The sequence below is a fragment of the Cupressus sempervirens genome, chromosome 8, assembly GCF_028749045.1.
Source record: "Cupressus sempervirens isolate cs-2001-9-10 chromosome 8, ASM2874904v1, whole genome shotgun sequence".
In the NCBI taxonomy this organism is placed as follows: Eukaryota; Viridiplantae; Streptophyta; class Pinopsida; order Cupressales; family Cupressaceae; genus Cupressus; species Cupressus sempervirens.
Window position 1 is genome coordinate 737,533,687 of NC_143125.1, and position 25,096 is coordinate 737,558,782.

Genomic DNA, 25,096 nt, shown 5'->3' on the forward strand with positions numbered 1-25,096 from the left:
CTATGTTACTTGCTGAGAGCCACCATATTTTTCTTCCAAATTTAAAATAACATTATAGTCTCCTCCTATTAGGAAATTATCCCCTGCATTTGCTTCTATAAATATGCTAATTTCATTTGACAATTATTTCTTCTTTGTAGATTGAATTGGTCCATATACATTCATGATTGTTAACCGAAGATCATGCTTGAAACTATTAACATTTTCCCTTATGCAGTCATTTCTTGTGATAATGTTTTGGAGAGAAATTTTTTAAGGATTCCAAATGAATCATGTTGAACCTAATGATAAACCCTAAAATCTATGATGATTGTGGGAAATGGTAGATGAAGAATTTCCTATTTAAAGAGGTAAGGAGCTGAACTTATGATGTAAGAGAGGAAGAGGCATACAAAGAAAGGTGGATCTCACTTACACAAGGGTGAAAACAAGTGCATGACAATGAATGTGAAGCTAAAGGAGATTGCTTGCACATATGCTATTGATATTGATAAGTGAAATTTGAGAAGATGGCTTAAAAATTGTAGAGAGGAGAAGATTGATTTCTTGAAGGGTTTCCAAGTGAATCAAGAACAAAGATGATAGTGGTGAGCTTATCAGTCAATCAACACATGAACTGAATAGTGATCTAAACTTGCAAAGTGAGTTGTAATCATATAGATCATAACTCTACTATTTTCTTTTTAATCATTGTGAATAGTTTGTATTCAAATCATTTTAGTAGAGGTTGACCTAATAGTCATTTGAAGGATGTAACAGTCTATGTAAATCCTTTAATAAGGCAATAACATTCTAAATGGAATGATCAACATCTTCGAACAAGGTCACTCCTAATAGGGTGATTAAATCCTCTAAGAAGATCACATTTAAAAGTGTGCAATGTAAACCTTTAACAAGGTTGGCTTCTAATAGAGCCCACTTCAAAAGAGTGAAAAAGTTGTTACATGTTGCTAGTGGTTTTTCCAAAATAGAATTTCCACATAAAAGTCCTAGTGTGAAATGTGTGTTGAATGTTTTATAGTTTATATTTAGCAAAGCATGTTGTGCTTAAGATAGTAATTTTGTTTATCAGTGTAGTAGAGATTGAGCAACAACGTGATAAGTAGAAAAGTGAGTGTTTTAGGTTTGATTGTTTAATTCATACTAATGGACCTTGAGTAACTGATTCACTGCCCTCCCACCCACCCCCTCTTAGTTATTCTTAAAAATTCTGACATGTCCAATGCTGAGAATTTATTCTTAATTTAAATTGAGGGTTGATTCCTTTTGGTTGTTAAACCCTCGTTCTTCCCAAGTGCCTAATTTTTTTTACCATACGTTTCATTCCTTTCTACTACTAATTTCTTACCTTTTCCTACCTATTGAAATGTTAAGGTTTTGATTCTCTTCCTAGGATGGAGTGGTATATGCCCTAATTGGGATTCATTTCTATATGCCTTAGGCTTTTCCTACCTAATTTTCTATGTAGTTTTCATAGGTCTCATTTTAATTTACTTGTTCACTTCTAATGTGTTTGATTTCCATGATGTGTCCTAGTTTTATGGTCTAGGGGTGATCATAGCTATAGACATGCTTCTTCCTTCTTTAAGATGTGATCGAAAAATAATTTTTGATTTATAACTACAATGTTGAATCAGATTTCCAACACTTATCTAGAATTCTCCCAAGTTAGTGATAACTGATAGCTTTCTTTAGTGTAATGGAATTCACCTAAGTATAAAGCATAGAGAAATTTTATCAGATGTTTCAGTTAGGTGGCCATGAAGGAAAAAATCAAAGCATTAATCATGCATTTGATATGTTTGATGAAATGTCTAAGAAATAAAAGGATATTCTAAAAGATAAATGTCATAAAATTATTTGTGATATTGCTATCAGGATTTAAGTATGTAATTTTGAGTCAAACTCATTGACCCATGTTTCATGAGTAGTGATTCAACATGAATCCATCTCTCATGAGAATAAATGGAACACTTAGCACACATTGGATCTAGGTGATGCTCACAGGGGTGAAGCATGGCGACTTCCCAAGAGGTCACCCATCCCAGTACTACTCCAGCCTATGCATGCTTAAATAGGAAGTTTCTATTTGGTAGTCATTCTGCACGAGGCCAAGAGTAGGAATCCTTTGTGCAATTCCTCTCTTGAAAAGCTATTCTTTTGGATCAACACCAAGGTTTCGTATTTCTCTTGTGATGTACCAAAATCTACTCAGTTGAAAATAAATGTGATTGTTCACAAGGAGGCCTTTTTTTGATTGTTTTGATCTCAGAATGAAGTAAAATCTATTTTCCATCTCAAAATAAGACACAAAAGAACATTTTTTTTGTATTTCCAATTTTTCAATGAATGTAATTCTAATAATGCAACTAAAATGAGATCCTATTCAAACAAGGGGTTAGCAAAGAAAATAAAGAAACTAGAATAAAATAACATGAAATTTAAAGCAAATAATGTGAAATTGAAATCCTAATGGACATAAGCTACAAAAAACAACACGCTGTGAGTTAAACTTTCAAAGAAATCGGTAAGAAACTAATGAAAATAGGAGCAACACTTTCTAGAATCCATTGATGCAATCGTCGATGGGAAATTTCAATAACCGAATGATGTTTCACTCTTCATCAAATCACAAGGCCATGAAAACTGCGCTCATGCGAGATGAAAAGTTATGCAGGCACAATTTCGTGATCTCTTCTATAGCTCAATACATTAATAGAATTTGTAAATCTATAGCAAGCACCAGAACTAAAAGATCACACAACTAGAAACAACGCAATAAACATTTGGCTCTATCACAATCTCATGAACAAAATTCACAAAACAATGACACATTCAGGCAAGAATCACTACACTCCAAATGCGAGCACCAATAGCATAATTTTATTGCATAGTAATAGTGGCCATTGTTACATATTACAATGGGGTATTTATAAGAAATCATTTCCTCAATTTGTGTTGAGAGTGAGAGATATATTTATGCAATAAAATGCTTTTAAAACATTAAAACAAACTAAATATTTAAAATCTAACAATTAATCTGGAACTTAGAAGGACTCCATCCATATTTTATTCATTAATTAGATGCATGAAACCTTTACATGACAAAGGAAGAAAAAACATATGAGAGAAGAAATAGGAGGAAACCTTTAGTCGAAGTAGGAGCATCTGGAGGTGCGAAAAATATAAACTTGTTCTTTACTAGGTGTGTGTCGAAGTTAAGCTACCATCAAAATGCATTCTTGATGCATGGGAAGTGCTATTTTTTGAACAAGCAGTTAACTTCTAGCACATCTCTGAATTGCAGAGTTGTGGACCTATGCATTTGTGAACCTGTGCACTTGCGAAGCTGCAAACCTCGACAAGGTCAAAATCTCAAAATTTTATTGAGTGTCAAAATTGAAATTTGGCATCTATGTTTTGTTCTTCTTCATCCCAAAGCTATGTTTGGATGTTTTGCATTGAATTTCTCTATCATCTCAATAATTTTAGCCATATATGGTAAATCTAAAGCCTCACATTTGTCTTTGACCTTCTATCGGTAATTTCCTACCTCAACTTGTGTATCAACAAAATCCACGAGTTTGGTATCCAATTCTAACAAGACATCTTCTATCCTAAAAGCTTGTTAGATATCCTCATCATTAGCCACCTCCACAAAAATTTTCCTAAAATTCTCCACTACTATCTCTACAAGTAACAAATTTTTTTATATCTCATCTTCAAAAATATCCAAGCATGCATCACTGTAATGTCTCTCTGCTTCCAAAATTCACTCTTGGGCTTGGTCCTTGAGCTCATGAATCTCCTCATGTAATTTTCCCATTACCTTATTGCTACTACTATCTTTTCTATCTAGTCATCAATCATATCTAATTCTTCTCCAGTATATACATCAATCAAAACCCAGTATCTTTGGCCCTTTATGGCTTATAGAGTCTAAAAATCCTTTCTCCAAGCCCATACTTCCTCCATAATAATGAATTCCTCATTCAAAATTGCTATGATCTTATTCACGTTCTCCTCCACAGCATGCAATAACTTCAAATTCCCTATGATTATCGTAACACCTTTCTCCTCAAAACTTTCTTGCCACTCCTAACAAGCCTTCCAAAATGGATCAAGTTGTACACCTTCCCCTTCTCTAAGAATAGTTTTCAAAGTCTGCTTGAGGTGTTTAGGATCTAGAGGACCAACTACTTCAGCTAGATATCCTTTTAGAATCTCAACCTGCCTTCGAAGTGTTTGGAGTTTGGCCTCTTCTTGCTCCATATGCTTGAGGACCTCCTTGACTCCCATGGTCATCATCAGTCAGGCTAAATCCCATGTAGGTCTTCCCAACATAACATTCTTCAATTCATAATCTTTGACGCTAAGGCCTTCCACATATGCACCTTCAGGAGGGAGAGTCACTTGTGCAAATAATACCTAGTTCTATGTGCTTGTGACAAATGCCAACAATGCTACCTCATGTGATGGGGACTCAAGTTTACTCAAGATCTCTGCTATGTCACAAATGTCATCCTCTAAAGCATGGAATTGAGGCTAAGTACTCATTATTTCCTTTCGGATCCATCTAAGGATGCGTCCTGCTGAGGACCTAGCTCTTGATGACAAAGGTGTGTGTTCTACTATCTCCTTCCCCTTATCACTTTTTCTTGGATTCAACTCTTGTTGTGAGGACTCCCCTTCTATAACCTCTATGTTCATGGATCTTGTAGCTTTCACCTCAGTGTTCTGGGAAGGTGGTTGAGAATACTCCACCATTTGTCCCTCTTTCAACACTTCATCGATCACCCTTTGTTTTAGTTGCTCCTCTGATGATAGTTTCTTCTAAACTTGCTCTTCTTCTAAACTATGAGGTGGAGGATTCACTATACCCTATTCTACCATTGTAACTTGTAGTGGAGATGGAGGAGTAAGATCAAGACCTTATGTATCTAGCAACATTTGCATCTAGTTTTCTTGTTGAGGTTCACCTATAGGGGTTGGAAGATGAAAGACCCTCTCAATGTTATTGGGTTGGAAGTCCAACACAACTTCTCTTGTGATGCTTTTGATGACCCTCTCATCAGTAACAAAATGTTGCACCAATGTCATGATTAGTTCTACTGACTGCACTGACATTGGATGTGATGCTACGTTTACCAACCCATAATGGATCAATGTGGATACCAAGGCTGATGTCTTAGTGGGCTTGTTGCAAATTCTTAGGAATTCTCCCAAATATATGTGTCCCAGGTCAGTGTCTCAGATTTTTGCATGGTCATCATTAAATCTTGACTTCAAGAGAATGCCTTGGAATTTGAAAACTACGGGTTTGGGTGCTACTCTGGATGTGGACGCCATTTGATCACTTGCATGTCACAAATGTCATCCTCTAAAGCATGGAATTGAGGCTAAGTACTCATTATTTCCTTTTGGATTCATCTAAGGATGCATCCTGCTGAGGACCTAGCTCTTGATGACAAAGGTGTGTGTTGTACTATCTCCTTCCCCTTATCACTTTTTCTTGGATTCGACTCTTGTTGTGAGGACTTCCCTTCTATAACCTCTATCTTCATGGATCTTGTAGCTTTCACCTCAGTGTTCTGGGAAGGTGGTTGAGAATACCCCACCATTTTTCCCTCTTTTGACACTTCATCGATCACCCTTTGTTTTAGGTTCTCCTCTGATGATAGTTCCTTCTAAACCTGCTCTTCTTCTAAACTCTGAGGTGGAGGATTCACTAAACCCTATTCTACCATTATAATTCGTAGTGGAGATGGAGGAGTAAGATCAGGACCTTATGTATCTAGCAACATTTGCAACCAGTTTTCTTGTTGAGGTTCACCTAAAGGGGTTGGAAGATAAAAGACCCTCTCAATGTTATTGGGTTGGAAGTCCAACACAACATCTCTTGTGATGCTTTTAATGACCCTCTCATCAGTAACAAAATGTTGCACCAATGTCATGATTAGTTCTACTGATTGCACTGACATTGGATGCGATGCTACGTTTACCAACTCATAATAGATCAATGTGGATACCAAGGTTGATGTCTCGATGGGCTTGTTGCAAATTCTTAGGAATTCTCCCTAATCTATGTGTCCCAGGTCAGTGTCTCAGATTTTTGCATGCTCATCATGAAATCTTGACTTCAAGGGAATGCCTTGGAATTTGAAAACTATGGGTTTGGTTGCTACTCTGGATGTGGATGCCATTTGATCACTTGCACGTCATAGGAAAAAAGTCTTATCAGGTCAACATAAAAGGTGTAGAATTGAAAATAAAAAAGAAATTGAAATGCCCAATTTGGGCATTTCTATTTATTTATTATTTTCATTTTTTTTTAATTATTAATTATTATTATTAATTTTAATTTTATTATTATTATTTTTTAAATTTTACATTTTTTTATTTTTTAAAATTCTAAATGCAAAATGGATAAAAAGAAAAAATGTGTGTTGTGCACGCATGTGCAAGTGGGCACATGTGACTGTGAAAGTGGCATGCTCAACGTAGAGGCCATACATGCCCGTGCTGGCAGTTTTTGAGGGCCACGCCACATGAGGAGTGCCAAGGGATGAAGCATCGTGGTGGCAGCTTTTGAGGGCCATGTAGTGAATCTGGAAAGTGCAACAAACAAAAAGGTTTGGCACTGCAGGTGTGAGCACCATGGGAGCATGTTACCTTGTGCATTGATTAAAGCTCCAATGAAAATAAAAAAAATGTTTTAAGAGTTTGAAAATGGGTATGGGGTTTTATAAACCCAGCGCCAGGTCTAGTGTATGGTGCACTAGCGCGCAGTGAGCCCTTTGCCCATGTGCACATGTGAATGTTATTAATTTTTATATTTTTTGGTGTTTTTATAATTTTTTAATATATTTTTTTCTATTTTATCTATTTTTTTTTCCTTTTCAATTTTTTTGTTTTTTTTTGGTTTTTTCAATTTTCTAAATTTAAAAATAAAATTTTGTTCCAATTTTTCGAGTCTAAGACTTTTGACTTCTAATATCTTCTCTCGACTCTCACACTATGAGTTCAGGAGTTAGAAAAAGAAAGTAGGGGGTCTTCATTCCTAGTGAGGAATGTGGCATGTGTTGTGAGACCACAATAGTTTCCTCCATGGTTAAACCCAAAGTTTGCAACCCCATTTGCCAAACCTTCACCAAGTATTGTGCTTTATGAACCATTCATTAGAAATCCCCTTACGCTCATCAATTGATAAGTAGGAGATAATTTTCATAGCAATTCAAATTGTGATATTGCTAGTGATTTTGAGTCAAACTCATTGACCCATGTTTCATGAGTAGTGATTCAGCATGAATCCATTTCTCATGAGAATAAATGGAACACTTAACACTCATTAGATCTAGTTGATGCTCATAGGGATGAAGCACTAGGACTTCCTAGGAGGTCACCCATCCCAGTTCTACTACAACCTAAGCATGCTTAACTATGTAGATTCCTCTATGGTTAAACCCAAAGTTGGCAACCCCATTTGCAAAACCTTCACCAAGTGTTGTGTCTTATGAACCATTCATTAGAAAGCCCCTTAAGCTCATCAATTGATAAGTAGGAGATAATTTCCACACCAAATCAAATTGTGTTATTGTTATCAGGATTTAACTGTGTGATTTTGAGTCAAACTCATTGACCCATGTTTCATGAGTAGTGATTCAACATGAATCCATCTCTAATGAGAATAAATGGAATGCTTGGCACTCATTGGATCTAGGTGATGCTCACAGGGGTGAACCATCAAGACTTCTCGGGAGGTCACCCATCTCAATACTACTCTAGCTTGAGCCTGCTTAACTACAGAGTTTTCTCCATGGTTAAACCCAACGCTTGCAACCCCATTCACAAAACCTTCACCAAGTGCTGTGCCTCATGAAATTATCTGCCTAATAAAAGAGCCCTGAAACTATGGTGCTAAATGATTAAAATGTCTATAAGTACAATGATATTTAATTGGCATGTATAAAGATTCATAAATATGTTCTCTTGATGATCAACATCCCCTCTGCCTTAGATTTTTAAAAAATTGCTTTAAAAAAATGTTTTGTAAATCTAAAAAATAGATGTGCTAAAAAATAACCATGTTCACGATATTTTATAGATTTTTCAAGAAAAATTCTCTGGCTTTTAGCTAGCACCCAAATATAGCATTCGTTCATTTGTATGGGACAACATACATATACTATAAGTTTTGTGAAATGCTTTCCAAATTCCTTACAATGAATTTGCATCTTGTGTCTCAGAATTTGGGCTCTTTAGTGTTCATGTAGTTGAAGAATTATGCCATGTTATTTAGTAAGCTAGAATGTCCTGCTAACTAACACATAAATTATCCGCCTAAAAAATAGCCCTATAACTACAATGCTAAATGATTGAAATATTTATAACAACAATGTCATTCAACTATTATTCGGCACAACAGTGGTAGGGGTCCACATATCAAGAATATGGATTTCTTGAGTTTAGTCTATTGGTTTTTTTTGTTAAATTATAGAATCTACATTTAAATGATTAAAAAATTACTGATGGACAAAAACTTGAGGGTGAACTAAGATCTTATTAGGTTTTTTTTTACTTGTTACATTTACCTATCTGGATTCTAGAAAAGATTCCTATAAATCACAAAGCTTTCCAAACCCAAATCTTATACAATCACATGTTTATCTCTTAGATTATAAATCTTCACCAAGGTGTACTCACTAATGCACATTTTTTGACAAGAGATATAGTAGTTTGATCTATGTTCCCACAATATGTCTATTAGCTTAAATATCTATTAAATATGATAAATAGGAGATATTTTCCACATCAAGTAAAATTATGATATTTCCATTAAGCGTGTAGTTCTCGAGTCAAACTCATTGACCCATGTTTCATGAGTAGTGTTTCATGCAAATCCATCTTTCATAAGAATGACTAGAACACTTACCACCCATTGAATCTAGATGATGTTCAAGGTGAAGTTCCGACAGTTCCAATATTAGATATATAAATCTTAATACCTATATCACAATCTATTCTTATTGTTTATTATTATAAGAACGTATAATATTATCAACCACATAGTTCTATATTTCATTCCTTGGAAGAAAATATGAAATTTCAGTATATTTTCAAATGAAAGAAGTTTTAAATGACTAAACAATATAATTTGTATTTTGGTTCAAATGAGGCTGATTAACTAAATCGAGATGGGTCCGAACCCATAACAATTAAAGGAACATCGAGATCCAAACTCATGACAATTGAAGTAACATGAGAGTGCTGAAAGAAAAGCAAATTGATAGGTTTCCTACAAATCACAGACGAGAAGAAAGATGAGTTTAACAAAAGATATTGTTATGGTGGCGTAAACTCTCACATGAAGTGCAAGCAGGGGATGGAGATCTTTCACTGTTTGAATGGAATTGCACAATTCAGAGGTCATTCTTCTGCGGATTTTGCAATCCATCCTCAAGACTATCCAGCTGGATGATTAACACACTCAGCACAAGAAAATGGGAGGGAACCCAATGTGCCTTCCTAGTGTATGCTTTCGATGCATCCAATAGAATGAAAATGATAAATAAAGCTACTACAACGGACAATACTGATATTCTTACAATCTCACTGCTATCCATGACTTGGCACGCTACAGTACCCAATGGTTTAATGGTGTTTGCATCAACTCAGAAATACATATATGGAGACTCGAGTGGGCTGTGTAGGAAAAATAAATATCAAAATTGGAAAAGTGTTTTGAGAATGAGGAATTACTTAGGCATGACTTAAAACATGTTTTTTTAAAATAGGATCACAATTTAGTTTATGATTTGCTGTAGAGGAAATTTTTGAAATCTTACGGTTCACAGAACACCATAAAGCTATTAAGTATTCCAACTGAAGTCAAATGAACAAGTTTTGAATTACCATTTTTAGTTAGATAGTATAAAATTAAACTGATTAACAAAAGTAAGAGAGCTATTTATTTGTGGGGAATGTAGACTATCAAGAATGATCTGACAAGAGCTCCTCATATCAATGAGCAAGAATAAAAGGAAAAAGTAAAAGTAAAAGAAATTGGAATCCAGAAAACAAATTTATACTTTTCTGACACGATGATATGAATGATTTTAGAACACAAATCCACACACTTTTCCTCGGAACTGAAATATGCTTCTTCCGAGGTGATGTGATATGCTGGAATAAAGTGAGTTCATATAGCAATTTTCCATTATTCCTAGAAAATGTGGACCTTAAAATGCTTTCTAAATGGCCTTCCCTAAATAATGTAAAAACTGTGTGACTTCATGTTTTTCTTTTCCCATGTGTGACTTCATATTTTTCTTTACCTTTTCATTGTGCATAGTCAAATGAACCATAATCACGAGATTTCTTTTCCTAAATTTCATGGGCAACGTCTATACAGCCACGAAAATGCACTTCCATACGAAGGAGAGGACTTAGTTGATTTTTTAAAAAGTTAGAAAAAACAATGGAAAGAAAGTGCATTTTCGTGGCTGTTTAGGTACGGGCAATTTCATGGGGGTAAGAGTACGAGAAGAAAAGAACCATAATTTCAAACATACATTTTTAATTAGATATTTTTAAGTATTCTATTTTATTTATAATTAATCTTTTAAATTACAATTTATTTTTATTTTTAATTTTATAATATTAATTAAGTATATTTTTCAATTCATGTTTAAAATATAATTGGTTTTCCTTATTTTTATATATTTAATAAATTTTTTCTTTTAGAAATCTTATTTAAATATAAATTCTAATTCTAGTTCTTTCAACTTTTAAACTAGGTTTAATAATGATGATTATCAAGCATACATTTATTGTTCATCAACTTTCCAAACTTCCTATCTATAGAACGTTATATTTTCCATTTTTACAACAAATGCTAGTCTTGGTTGCATTTAATATTTCTATACACCTAAGTTTTAATGGAATAACATATAAGTATTCCTCATATGGTTTTCAAGCTCAACTCTAGGCTCGCACATTTAGATTGGTTGGTTGCTAGTGCAAGCTTCATGTTGTCAGACCCAACCATCACTATGATGTATTTATCTCATGCCATGGGTCTCGAGAACATCAACAAAAGCTAGGGCTATTTGAGAATATTTTTCGCATCAAATTGTGGATACATGTGATTTCTTAAAGTGTTGAGCTAGCACAAAGCTAAAGGATGTATACTAAGTAACCTACGACCTTGGCTACATTTTTGCACTTAATTGACAAGTGAACTTAGTCCTTCCTACTAATCTGTGTAACTTAGTTCTTAGTTTCATTTTCTGCAAGATATTTAAAACAAATTGACTTCAAAACTTGACTCACTTTCAGTGGTTGATGAATTTTCAAAATGCTAGATCTTCTAAATCAGTTTATTATAACTTGGTGAATGTCTAATAGTCAATCTTTCAAAAATGAGTTCTATGACTCACTTTCAAACTATGTCATGCTATATGGTTTCAGTATTTTCAAGAATATGATATGTTAATAAAATTATCTTTGACAAGAAATTTCAAGTGTTCAACATTAACATAGTGAAGTATTTAATACTTATGTTATTATATGCATATAGCATATTAAATAATGATGATATGTATGCAATTTAGAGAAGGATAATGGCACAAATAAAATAAAAAGGTTATCAGGTGAAATTTTTCTCATGTCAATAGAGCAAAAGAGGTATGCCATACAGATTTACAAAATAAAGTCACATCAAGCATTACACAATGAGAATCAGGCTACATGTAATTATACATATAAAAGAAAATATTGCATGAATAAGCTAGATTCTAAAATTATGAACGTCTCAATATTTGTCTACACTATTTATTGATTTTCATAGAGCTAAATCTAGTTCTATCTAACAATCAAACTTTAATGATATATCAACATATGTGTCAAAAGGAGCTAGATTTAAAGCCTTAGAAAAGATCAAAGATAGATCACCATTAATAACTTCAATAGTTTATGTTAGCCCCAACTAATAATGATGTTAATGTATGTGTAGGAGTAATATCAGTTGTTATGTTTTAATAGATGTCAAGCCTAAATTTGTTACATATTAAGTTAATTCAGTAGAAGTGCTATACCATTTGATTGATGAAGAGGATTTGAACAAAGTAAGATTATGTAAGTGTTGATAAAATGTAACTTACTCAATGGGCATTTGAATGAGTTAGAATCTAATAGTATAATGTTGATTTGATTCTTCACATGATCATAAGAAAAATGTATGAGAAAGATAGCTTAGTTGATGAATGAAGAATTGCAATATTATCCAAGATACTATAAAAATGTCAATGAGTACGAAAGAAAGAAGTGAAGGAACATAGTGTTACCTAAGTGATTTTAGTATTAACCAAGTCAATATTGACCAAGAGATTTTTTATGTTCACAATGCATGTGAATAAATAGAATTTTTAGCAAAGATTAATCTAAGGCTGATATTTGGTGAAAATTAAAATTGATCGAGAAGTTTCAAGGATAAGGATGAAGTTAGTTATAAGACTATTGCCAAGTTTTAGTCTTAACTTTAAAAGCTTGAAGTTATTGGTATTTAAGTGAGTTTGTTTTCAAGTGTGATGCCTAAGTATCATTTAGGTTACTTCTCATCGTTATCGAGTCCCTCACTTTCTTTGTTTTCTAGATCCCTCATGCATTACCTATACCTATTTCTTCTATGGGGGTTTTCTATTTTTTTGATGCGCATGGGATCTAGGTGATCTAGGGGTGTCGTTGGGATGTGTTCTAGTTTTCTCCTGATGTGAAGTAAGTTATTTGTGTTTCAAAATTTTTTATCTTACCTCTTGATCCTTTTTCATATGAATTTTGAGAAGTTGAATTGGATTTCCTAATTGGTGAACTTAATCAAGTGTCTATCTAAAGGATAAAGCCATGATAGTGATTTATAAGCTATGTGTAGGATTATATCATGATGAAGGGAATCACAATGTTGTGGATCAAAGTTAGGAAGAACTCCATTCATATTGTAGAGATAAAATTTTACCTTCAAAAGTAAAAGTGAAGATCTATGAGTTTTCCACTATGCACTATCAGAAGAAAAGGTGTTATGTTATGCTTCTGAAGCCACAGTGATTTGTGTCATATCCAAGGATTTGCATACAAGTAGTAAAGCCATGATTTTGAATGAATTTTTGTAAGCTCTTCATCAGTAAGGCATGGTTAAGATCTAGCTTTGAGGCCATCAAATTCAGGATAAAGGATAAACTGTTGTTAGCTTTAATTCATTCTAGGAAATGTTGTTGAGAAAAAGGTTTCCCATCCCCAGGTAATGAAAAAGGCCACTTCTTTGAAAGATTTGAAAATGAAAGGACAAGCCTCCTTAAATTTTGAATCTTCTTTGGAGTTGCTCAAAAGATACTTCGAAAAAAGAGAGTGGTGAGAATGCAATCTTGATATAAAGGAAAGGAGGTGTTGAATGCTTAAGGTAGAAACTCAAAGAGTAAAATTTGCAAGCTAACAGAGAATCACTCCTCATCCTGTGATTCCAAATAGAAGGAAAATGGGTTTGCAAAAAAGCTAATTTTCTCTTTCTCGCCCATAGAACTTAAAGACCTGTCTTGTTAATTGATTTTTGGTAATATCGCTTTACTCTAAGTTAATTAATAGAGCTTCTACGAATTTAAGTTTTTATGTGCAAGAGAATGAAAATTTCAAATAGTTGTTGATCATGGAATTAAATGTAAATATTATCATTATAATCGTTGTTTGAACTTAATTTTGTTCATGTGGTGCAAAAATTTAGATTCCTATTCCTATTTCATCAAAATTGCTATAAATTGATTTCCCCAAGTATGTTAAAACAATTATTTATCTAGAATTGTATCCTATGCAATCATAGCAAATTGCAATCAGCCCTATTGGTTATAATAAGTTAATAGGCCTAGAAATTGAATTTAGGATTTAAGCATTTTTACATGTCCTCCTATCTATTTTATACCTTGGCTACTCAACACTTGTGGCCTCTTGTCCCTAGCATCCAAAACTATGACGAGCATACCAAAGTGTATGAGTTCTATCCACATTTATAGCTACATAAATTTTTGGAGGAGTATGTGGCTGCAAACAATGCCTTCACAATAAGCTTGTGTCGATACTTGCAAGGATTCTCTTAAAGGAGGTTCTCACCAGAAGTAATCTTGGCTATTAGCCAATTCAAATAGTCATTCATCTAATTTCCTAGTTTTTCTTACTTGTGGATAGGTGCTTATGATGGTTTTCCTAAGAGACTCCCAAGGTATATAGAAGACAAGTTTGTTCTAGTCAAATTATGTCAAAATATCCTTGAAGCGAACACCTTGTGTTCTAATGTAAAGAAAATAGTTGGGATTCGCTTCCCTATAGTGGTTGGACCATATTCTTATGCTTCTAGATCTGATGCTCATAATCTAGTGAAGAGATTTGAGAAAAAAATCAAACTAGTAGACTATGAGGTACTTAGGCCTGAATATGATCTAGTCAACTTTGGAAAGGATCACTTAATGTTGGCATATGTCTATAGGAATGTTCTAAATATTAAATACTTCTGGTTCAAGTGTCTCAATGAATACCAAACCCAGGAGAAATTTTGGTCATGACTAACAAGTAATGAGATTAAATTGTATAATGATTATATTGATGTTTCTAAACTTGTAGATGATGGAGCATGCATGCATCCCACATCCTATGAGAAGATAAAAGACACCCCAAGTTTTTCTACCCTACTTGTTGGTGCTATCATAGACACTATGAAGGTTCTTATGCAGGGAATAATCAAAAGAATAGATAAGTGGGTGGAGTGGACCTAAGTGAGCAAGAAGAGGACCCAGAGCATTGGTTCTATGGGTATTGTATCTTCTAAAGTTGCCAAGTCAACTACAACAGTAACCACCATAGCTACTGCTTCAACATCTATAGGCCTAGAAAGTTGGGGAGAAGGAGGAGATAAGGAAAAATGGAAAGAACAATAAAAATCAGTGGCCAAGCCATCTTCCCCTATCCAAATCATCAATTTGGATGGCAAAACCTACCTATGGCTGGCCATGAATAAGATGCATCTCATCAAGGGGATACCTTATCCCTCATGGTGACTAAGGTTGCTACCTTCCTTTTTTCTTCCAAAAGGAAGACAACTCCCCTAACACCAAGGAAGCTATTTGATCCTACTACCTTGCAATTGGCTATGAATGTTCTCTCTACAGAGTTATGGCTTAAAGAGACCATTGATAAGAAGAAGAGGAGATATGAAGAAGCAACTCCATCGAAGGATTTCCTCTTCTTAACCATCTAAGAAGATGAAGAGGAAGAAGAAAATTGCTAAATTGGCTACTCATTCACCTACTTGCAACATGTTGGTAGAGATTGTTGAGCCACAAATTGAAGGAAAATTTCATGAGCTTTCCATAAATGACTTCTAGATTTGAAAAGTGGATCTTGATATCCTTGTTCATGACTCCATGCTGAACATGTGTAATAGCAACCATGAGAAAATTGAAGATAAGTTAGAAGAGATTAGAGAAGAGAAAGAAATCCTAAATGCCTTAGACAAATAATTGATGGAGTACATAAGGTGTACACTTGGGAGGACTTTGTCAAGTCAATTTGACTTGAATGCGGTGGACAATAGAACTCTACTCCTAAAGCTACAATAAGTAAGACAATTTAGGCAGGTTCATCAAGCATGGGTAGACTAGATGAAAGCTTAAGGTCCCCCATTAATTGAAAAATCAAGAAGTATAGTGCTAGATTCTCACAATCTTAGGGACTTAGCTTTCAATCATCAAACCATCATACAAAAGGTAGTAGATAAATTGAAAAAGCATTTTCCCTTCTACAAGAAGTAATTAAGATGAACAGTAATTTTTTCATTAGTCATGGGATCGTTAAGATAGGCAAGGAGTGATTTTTTCACTAGAAAAAATCCTTTGAGTTTGTTATAGAAAGTTGTATGAGGTCTGTAAACTAGCTCAATGATGTCCATGACCTCATGCAGAAGGTCATTGAGAAATTATTTCAATATTTGAAGATATCACACATAGACTCCTTTATGTTCGCTAATATTAAGCTTGTGGATATTGAGAGGATGACATCAAAGTTATTAGCATTTTTTGTTGAAGCTATAGATCCACACAATTTTCAAATGTCAAAGATCCAAGAACTCTAAGTAGCGAATATAATCATAAGGAGAGAATCGGAGAAGTTCTACTCAAGGAACACTAGAATAAATGAATAAACTGAGATGCATGACTACTAGATGGTTTGAGATGACAACATAATCCTTCTAGATGTGGAGGAACTAGACAAAATAACTGATGCCATTTAAGATTATAGAGCCAAAGTAGTTACTCCTAAGAAGACATTTAGTTTTGATGCTTTTCTAGACTTTTGTCATTTCCCCTCTTCTCTTTCTTTTTGTAGCCATTCATGATATTGTAATTTATGTGTTCAGTGTAGTTTGTTGCATAAGGAGGCCATAAATTGGTGGATGAAGTAGCTAAGCAATAGACAATCTGGGTATTGTCAAAACATCAGCCGACTGTGTAATCTGGGAATTACCTATTTTCCATCTCTTCCTTTTCTCATGTTGTCATAGTTTTCTATGCATGTTTTAATTTATTGCATTTAAGTCAAAATAGATTTTATTTTGTGAGTTTGTCCCCTTTTCAATTACCTAGGCTATTCAAAGTGTTGAGCAATCTAGTATTTTCCTTTTCTGCTCTCTTGTTAAGAGCATAACCCCAAATCCCAAAAAACATAATTCATTGCAAATCTATCATGCAAAAGGGAGTTTTACCTTTCAATCTGGGGGTCATTGATAGATTATTACACTAATGAATTTTGTTGTTAAATTCTTTGTCCTTAATAAGCCATTGGGTAGTTTAAGAGTCAAGGTATAAATCAAAAAATAAGGAAGATAAATTGTTAACCAACAAAGATCAAAGACTAGAGAAACTCAAAGAAGATCTAATGGAATTTTTTTTATCAATTTGAAATGGAACACAAAGTTCAAGGTGGAAGTCTATTTTCCAAGTATCATTATTCAATGAAATTGAAGTTGATAGAGATCTACAATTGTGATTAAGTGGGAAAATGTAGAGGATTCTAGAATGCCAAAAAAAATCTATTCAAAGGGATGGAAAATATGTTTTTCTTAACTAATTATTACTAATGAGAATGTTGGTAATTGAAGTGGAAGAAGAAAGATAAGGAAAATTGATCATAATACTAATAATAAGATAAAATATATGAAGTGCTAATTGGAAGTGTGAAGTGTGTGAATGACCTAGAAAGGGATCAGAAGAAAGAGATTGAGCGTAGAAGAAATCTGAATAAGGAAGGTCGTGCTAAATTCTAAAAAACAATTTCAATTTTACTTTCTTACCATTATAATAGATTTTTTTTTTAACCGAGTGTACCTAATAGTATTTTGAAATCCTATATGGTAACAATTAATAGTAGTGTTTGTACATCCTTTAGATCTAATGTAGGTGCATCTTAGGCTTGTTGGCATTCCTAAATGATGGTGTGGTTTGACCTCTGAGTTGGATGACTTGGTCAAAGAATTAAGGAGACTCGATTGATATTGAGTTGGTTTATTTAGTATGTTAATCAAATGAATCAGTTAATGAAGATCTTTGATCAAGCTTGGGGAACTCAACAGATAATGGAGCTCAATTTGCACTAGGATCTTTGTAGTAGTGTTTTCCAAGTAGCTATGTCAATGAAGGCGCTCGGTTTCTTATGAAGGATTTGACACATACTAATGCCTAGTTAGTGAAGGAACTTGGTTATATATGGTGGAATGCTAACACTCGACATGGTTTTCTTTGACACTTAGTTTAGTCTTGGTCCCTATAGTAACCAAGTTGTTCGTGGGTTAAGTTTTGGAATTTAATTTGTGTTACAAGTGACTTGTCGCTTATGCAAACATTTAATGTAAGGGTTTATTTTAATTTATAATGGGTTAGGATGACTAGTGTCCTAGTTGGTTATAAGTAGGGGTGTTTTGTGGAGTTTTAAGGCTAAGGAGATCATAGATCATCTAGATTGGAGAAGAGGATGAAGTGTAGGAGAAAATTTTGAGAAGGGCTAGTAGATGAGGCTTGGTAAAAAAAGGGATTTATTAGTGGGCTTGTGAGCACAAGTTGAGGCTTCCTTGACATTTTTTGCTAGAGTGTGGATCTAGACTAGCTAGGATTAGCATGGAGCTAGTGTTGGAAATATAAGAGGAGTAACTGAAAGGGGAGGAATGAATCAGTTACCATAGAAATAATTCAAAATCCCTTAGATATCAATACAAACTTCCTTTTAACTCACAACTTAATTAGAACTAGATAGTCGGTGTAACTTAGTTAACAAAGCAATCTGATATATTAATGTGTACTAACCTTTCATAACTTAGTTGCATAAATGTAAAGAAATAAGAAAATAACATGAATATATGTGAAAATAAGATTTAATGTGGAAACCAAATTTGGAAAAACCACCAATGCAATTAGCTACATCTTTTCACTATTCAAACGTGAGACCTATTAGGAGCCAACCCTATTAAAGGTTACAAAACACACTGTAATGTGTGAACCTATTAAATAATTTAAATCATCATGTTAGGAATGGTCTTCTTAGAGTTCTTAAGACACTTTAGTCTAGGAATGCCACCTAGTTAGAGGATTTTAAAAATAACTATTAAGTCAACTTTATTAAGATATTTATTCATTGCTACAATTGTTAGAGAGTAATAAAGATTTACCTAATTTATAAAGCAAATGGATTGTAGATTCAGATTACTATTCCCTATTTATCCTCTAGATCCTCCTTGATCAGAATGTTCTTTGCATCTCCTCGGATAATCTTCTCTTAATTAGATATCTTTCTCTATCCTCATCTTATCTTCTTCTAAACTTTTTTCATTATTCAATCCACATCTTGACTTTTCATATATATGGAATCCAATGTCAAGTCAGCCTGAATATCCTTTCAAATAAAAAAATAGCATCAACCATTAGGTGTGACCTTGTTAAAATATTTAAATCACCTTATTTGGAGTGGCCTTGAGAATTTACCAGTATAGAGTTTACACTAACTTTCCTTCATTAACCAACCCAACTTGATTGATAGTGTCTTTGAACTCGGTTAACACTGAAATGCTTGACACATAAGGGGGAATTGTCTTCAATTCTTGAGTAGGCTTGGCTAATACCAAGTTCTTGGCAAGGCTAACAATTTTTTGTTACATTTTAAAAACTTTCATCTAATCACTCCCAATGGTCACAACATTTGAAAATTGGTTGCATTAGTCCATGTCTTGTTCTTTTCAATTTGTTCTATTTCTTCTTTCATAGCATTGTACCAGTCATCATCTTTAATGGCTTCACTAACTATTTTTGGTTCCATTTTGCTGAGAAGACCTATCTCACTTCTAACTCTATTCCTTATCATTTGTCCTACCTCTTTGTTTCCAATAATTTGATTTGCAGGATGATGTCTTCTTACATACTTTGCGAATACTGGTTCTTTCCTTATTTGCATGATGTCTCTTTCAAAATTTGAATCTTCATGTGTATTTTCATCAAATATATTTCTTTATTTCCTTAATGTTGACTATTCTAAAAATTTGAATGAACATTCTTTGTCTTTTGTAGCTCAGCTTTTGAATGTGTCTGCTACTCGACATTCACTATCTGTGACTCGGCAGATACTAGATTTTGTTGTTGATTGTCATTCTAAGTTGCAACTTTACCATTATTAGGTATACCTTCGTAAAAGTATACAAATGTCTTGTATTCTTTTGCTTTCTTGGTGTCCTCAACACTTTGAAATTCTACAAGCTCATCAAATTTCACATTTGTGCTTTCTACTATTTTGTTAGTGTTAACATTCAGGCAGTTATAAGCTTTGCTTCTAGTGGAATAACCAAGAAATGTTCCTTCCTCACTCTTTGCATCAAACTTTCCATTTCTAGACTCTTTATATATATAGCTTTTGCATCCAAATATTTTGAAATGTTTTACATTAGAAGAATGCCCATACCATAATTCAAAAGGTGTTGTATTTGTACCTTTCTTGACCTGAACTCTGTTGAGTGTGTAAACTGCAGTACTTACAACTTCTCTCCAGTACTTGAGTGCAACATTTTTCTCCATCATTAAGGTTCTTGCACAATCAATAACTGATCTATTCCTTCTTTTAGCTATACCATTCTGAGGTGGAGTCCTAGGTGTTGATGTCTACCTTTTGATTCTTCTTTCATTATAGAATTCTTCAAATTCTCTTGATGTGAATTCATCTACTCTATCAGATCTGAGACATTTTAGGCTCTTCCTAGTCTCTTTTTCAACTCTGGTGAAGTACCATTTTAACATTTGGAATGCATCTAATTTTTTTTTAGGAACATGATTGTTATCATCCTTGAATAGTAATCTACAAATAACATTATGCATTTGTCATCTTTGTAGTTTTGCATTTCGATAGGACCACACAAGTCACTATGAACTAGCTCTTATACTTCATTAGAAGTATAAGCCTTGCTTTTGAAAGTTGACTTGGTCATCTTCCCTAGTTGGCATTGTTTGCACATGGTGTTATCAGGCTTCTTCAACTTTGGTAGACCTCTGACTTTCTTCAATTTTCTGATGCTTAAGAGATTGTCAAAATTTACATGAAATAACCTCTTGTGCCATAACCATACATCATCAGTTTGAACAATAAGACAAGAAGCATCTTCCATGTCTAGGTAAAACAAATTACTCCTAGTCTGGTCACCTTTTCCTATTAGACTTTCTTAAGAATCATAAATCTTAGCCACTCCACTTTCAAATTCAACCTTGCGTCATATGTTGCCTAACTGTGACACACTTAACAAATTATAATTCAGGCCTTCAACATAGTATGCATTATCACATGATATCTTTTTAGTAAGCTTGATACTACCTTTCCCTTTGATCTAACATGGTGCATTGTTAACAAATCTAACACTATTTCCTTCATATTGAATAAAGGTAATGAACTTTTTTTTATGTCCAGTCATGTGATGAGAGCATCCACTATCTATCATCCATTTTTTATTCTTGTTCATGCAAGTGACCAAGGCAGTTGCTTCATCTTCATCTGATTCATCCTTCATAGCCACATAGACTACTTCATCACCATTCTTGTCAGAGTCTTCTTCAACAATATAGCATCTTTTGCCTCTACCTCTGTAGTCATTTTTTTCCTCTTTCTTATTCTTGAGGTTCCCTCCATCCTTGTAATTTTTCTTTTGTGTGCATCTGGCTACACTGTGAGCAACTTTAGTACAATTGAAACAAATGATTGGTAGCTTACCTTTGAATTTGCCTCTTCCTCTATGAAATCTTCTTGCTAGTAATGCCTCCAATTGGTCTACATCATCTTCATTAGTTCTGTTGTCACTAGATACATACTTTCCTTTTCCACTCTTTTTCTTTGTTTGCACCTCCTCATTGTCTTTTATTGTTGTCTTGGCTTTGAATGTACATTCAAAGTTTTCTAGCTTGTAGTTGCCAAAGTTGGATAGCGCAAAGGTAGTGAGTCTTCCAATTATTCCTTCTAATGACAATGTGTTGCCTAGTACACACCTTAGCTCTTGGATGGCTGATACTCTTATAGCATAGATAGGAAGCAAAGTTCTCAAGTATTTGCTACATACTGTTTCTTTTGATAACTCTCCTTCTAGGCTTCTTATGGCACTTTCCACTTCTTTCATCCTTGGACCATAATGAGAAGCATTCTCTCCTTCCATTTTCATGTGCTCAAACTTTCCTCTTAGGCACTCTCTTTTGGCTCTCTTGATATTATTATCTCCTCCATAGATGCTTGATAATGTTTTCCACAACTAATGTGCAGTACCACATTCTTTGATGTCATCATACTTGGCATAGTTTAGTGCTGAAGCAATCTCTAACACTGCTTGATTGTGCTCCTTCTTCTTGTTCATGTCATCTACAGTGAGGCATCCTTCAAGGTCTACATGATCAAGTATGATTGAGGTCTGTGCATAATCACCTATTGATCCAAGGTGTAACTTCATTAGACTTTACCATGTAGAAAAGTTGTCTATGTTTAGCTTGGGAACTTCTCTCTTGGACATCTTGATCTTCCTGCTACTAGTACCTTGAAACAAATCAGTAGTGGGCTCTGATACCAATTGTTAGAATTCTTTTAAAATAACTTAGAGGGGGGGTGAATTAGTTATTCAAGGTCCAACAATGTCCAATAATTTTTTTTCTTTAATAAAACTATCATGCAATTAAAAAATCATGAAAAGTAAACATGCATCACCACATAACACAAAGATTTTGGTGACCCAAAAACCCTCCAAGAATAAAAAGGTAAAACTGGGGTGGGGATGACACCTAGAAAATAACTACACAATTGATTTCAACCACTTCTGATGATTTTCCCTATTAAAGGCCTACCCTATTAAAAAATTTACACACTGTCAGATGTGACCCTGTTATAGGATTTCTACACCCTGTTAGGAGTGTTCCTTGTTAGAGAACTTAAGAACATTCAACTTCGAGTGCCACAATATTAAAGGATTTAAACAGAGTTTTTAGGCCCACCAAAGTCCATGGGATATTTAATCACCTTCTCAAAAGGATCTCTTATCCCTCACCTAAGGATCTCCTATCCTTCCCCTGAGGATCTCTCATCCTTCTCCTTGAGATCTTCTATCCTTTTCTTGAGGCTTATCTACCTAGCTGTTAAGCTAACCTAGCATTATAGGATTTTAATGTCTAATACAATGGTAATAAAGTGTTAGAAAGGTTTTGACCTAGTAAAGATTGCAACTCTAACCTTGAAGATTTCAGATCACTTCTTCAGTTATTTTCTTTGCTTGGCTTTTCTTCCTTGCAGTGCTGATAGCTTGTCCACCCTTCAAGATTTGTCTCCTTCAGTTCTTCCACTCATTGTGCCAATGCACTCTATGGTCACTTGATCAACTCAGAGTCTTAATCCTCTATACTTAAGCCCTACTATGTCCTCCTTTTGACACTTCACACTAGCCTTCTCTTTGCTTGTTTGCATGACCACATTTGTGACCAACTCACTCTCTCACTGTTTTGATCTGTGTCTTGTAACTCCTTATAAAGTAGTTTTGTTCTTCATTTCTAGCTAAAATATTCTTGCTCATCAATTTGATTTGATTTGATAGGAAAATATTGTTTTCGTTCCAAATTGTATCTTCAAGAAACTTCATGATAAGTCCATCAGTATTTTCCTTGAATTTGTTTGCATGGTTTACATAAATTTTTTTTTGACATCTACTCATCATCCTTATCATCCAACTAATTCACAAAATTCAAGGTAACAAACTTATCATTTCTAATCTAGAGAATCTGTTGACTTAACAAATAATGCAGCAGCTCAACATCATTGGTTTACTGATGCTCGACATTAACTAGATTGCTCAGCTTCTACTACTATTTACTGATGTTTGACACCATCTAGCTCTACATTGCTTGACATCCTCTATATTTTCTTCTTTACTCAGCACCTAAAGCTTTCTTGTATTGCTCGGCTTCTATTGTTTTCTTTAATCACTTGTCTTCTATTTACTTTGTAGTGCTCAGCTCTTGTTGGATCCTGAGTTACTTGGCACATGTTGAATTCTATATAGCTCGAAATATGAACATCTCTATTACTCGGCACATAGAGTTTCCTGGATCACTCGGTTCATCAATGATTCATGATTTACTCAACATCTATTACCTTTTTCTTATGCTCGGCACCTAAAGGATTGCTTGGCACACACTAAAGTTGAACTTTCTTGGCTTTAACTAGCTTGCTCGACACTTATAAATGAACTTAGTCAGGTTCTACAAATGACTTAGTTAAGCCTTACATCTTTGATGTGTCTTAGTGAGTCCATTCCATGTGTCTTAGAGTATGTCATCAAAAACACTATTTCATCAATGGCTTAGCTGATCTTTATACTTCATTATAACATCATAACTTCAACTTTTCTCTAGGTGCACTAGTTACATCTAATTGATTTCCTCTTCCTTGTCAATCAACCAATTGATAGTATTTGGATCACTTAAGCAACTGTCATTCCTGCAAGTAGCAAGTTTGACATCAATGAAAAAACAATGATTGAAAACATTCTTTACTAGTTCCATCATTCTTCATTCATGATCTTTTCAATCATTTCCAACAATTTTCTTCAACCAAACCCTTAGAAAAATTAGCCATTTACTCTTTCGCATATGGAATTTCTAGACTTCCATTAATGTTGAGGAAAATATTCTCCAATCCCTTCAACCAAGTAGGACAAAAAATATAATGACATAAGAAAATAATGTCTCACTTGTCAACATTTTCTCTAGCCATGCATGTTTTGAAGGAACCCAAAATTGAACTATTAGTTTGCCAAGCACATTTAGAGTTAAAAAATCTCTCACATAGAACCCTATTAACTGCTACCCTAAACATATCGTCTACATGATTTAAGATCCTATTCCAATTCTTAGGCCTAATAGAACCCCTAAAGGCCATTGTTTTAAGTTCATAGGAATTAATAAGATAATAGATAATTCCATCTTGAAATCCCAAGTTACATTTCTCAAAAAGGACTTGGTAAAAAGACACAACTCAGTTGCTAGATATAAATAAGAAATAACATATAGAGATCTCTACCTATCTTTGATGGTGACCATCTTCTTAAAATAATGAGAATACTCTAAAATATGGCTATGATGGTAGTTGATGTGAATTAATATAATTATCTCGATATGATTAACAATTTATGTAAATATCCCTTATATAGAGATATAGATAACATAATCACATTTAATGATTATGAGAATTCATTTTAATGCTTGTATCCTTATTTGGTCCTAAAGATGAGAGTTTACCAACTCGTCAATGTCGAAAGATACCTTAAAAAATACTAAAATATACTTTGATGATGAAAGAATTAAGATTAGTTAAACTAACATAAAATGACTTGATATTCAGCATTAGAAATATATAATAAATCATAAGAATAAGAGTCATATTTAATCCTACCTATGACCTAAAATATAATGAATCAGTAAGCTCTAATTCATTTTTCTGAAGATGCCCTTTG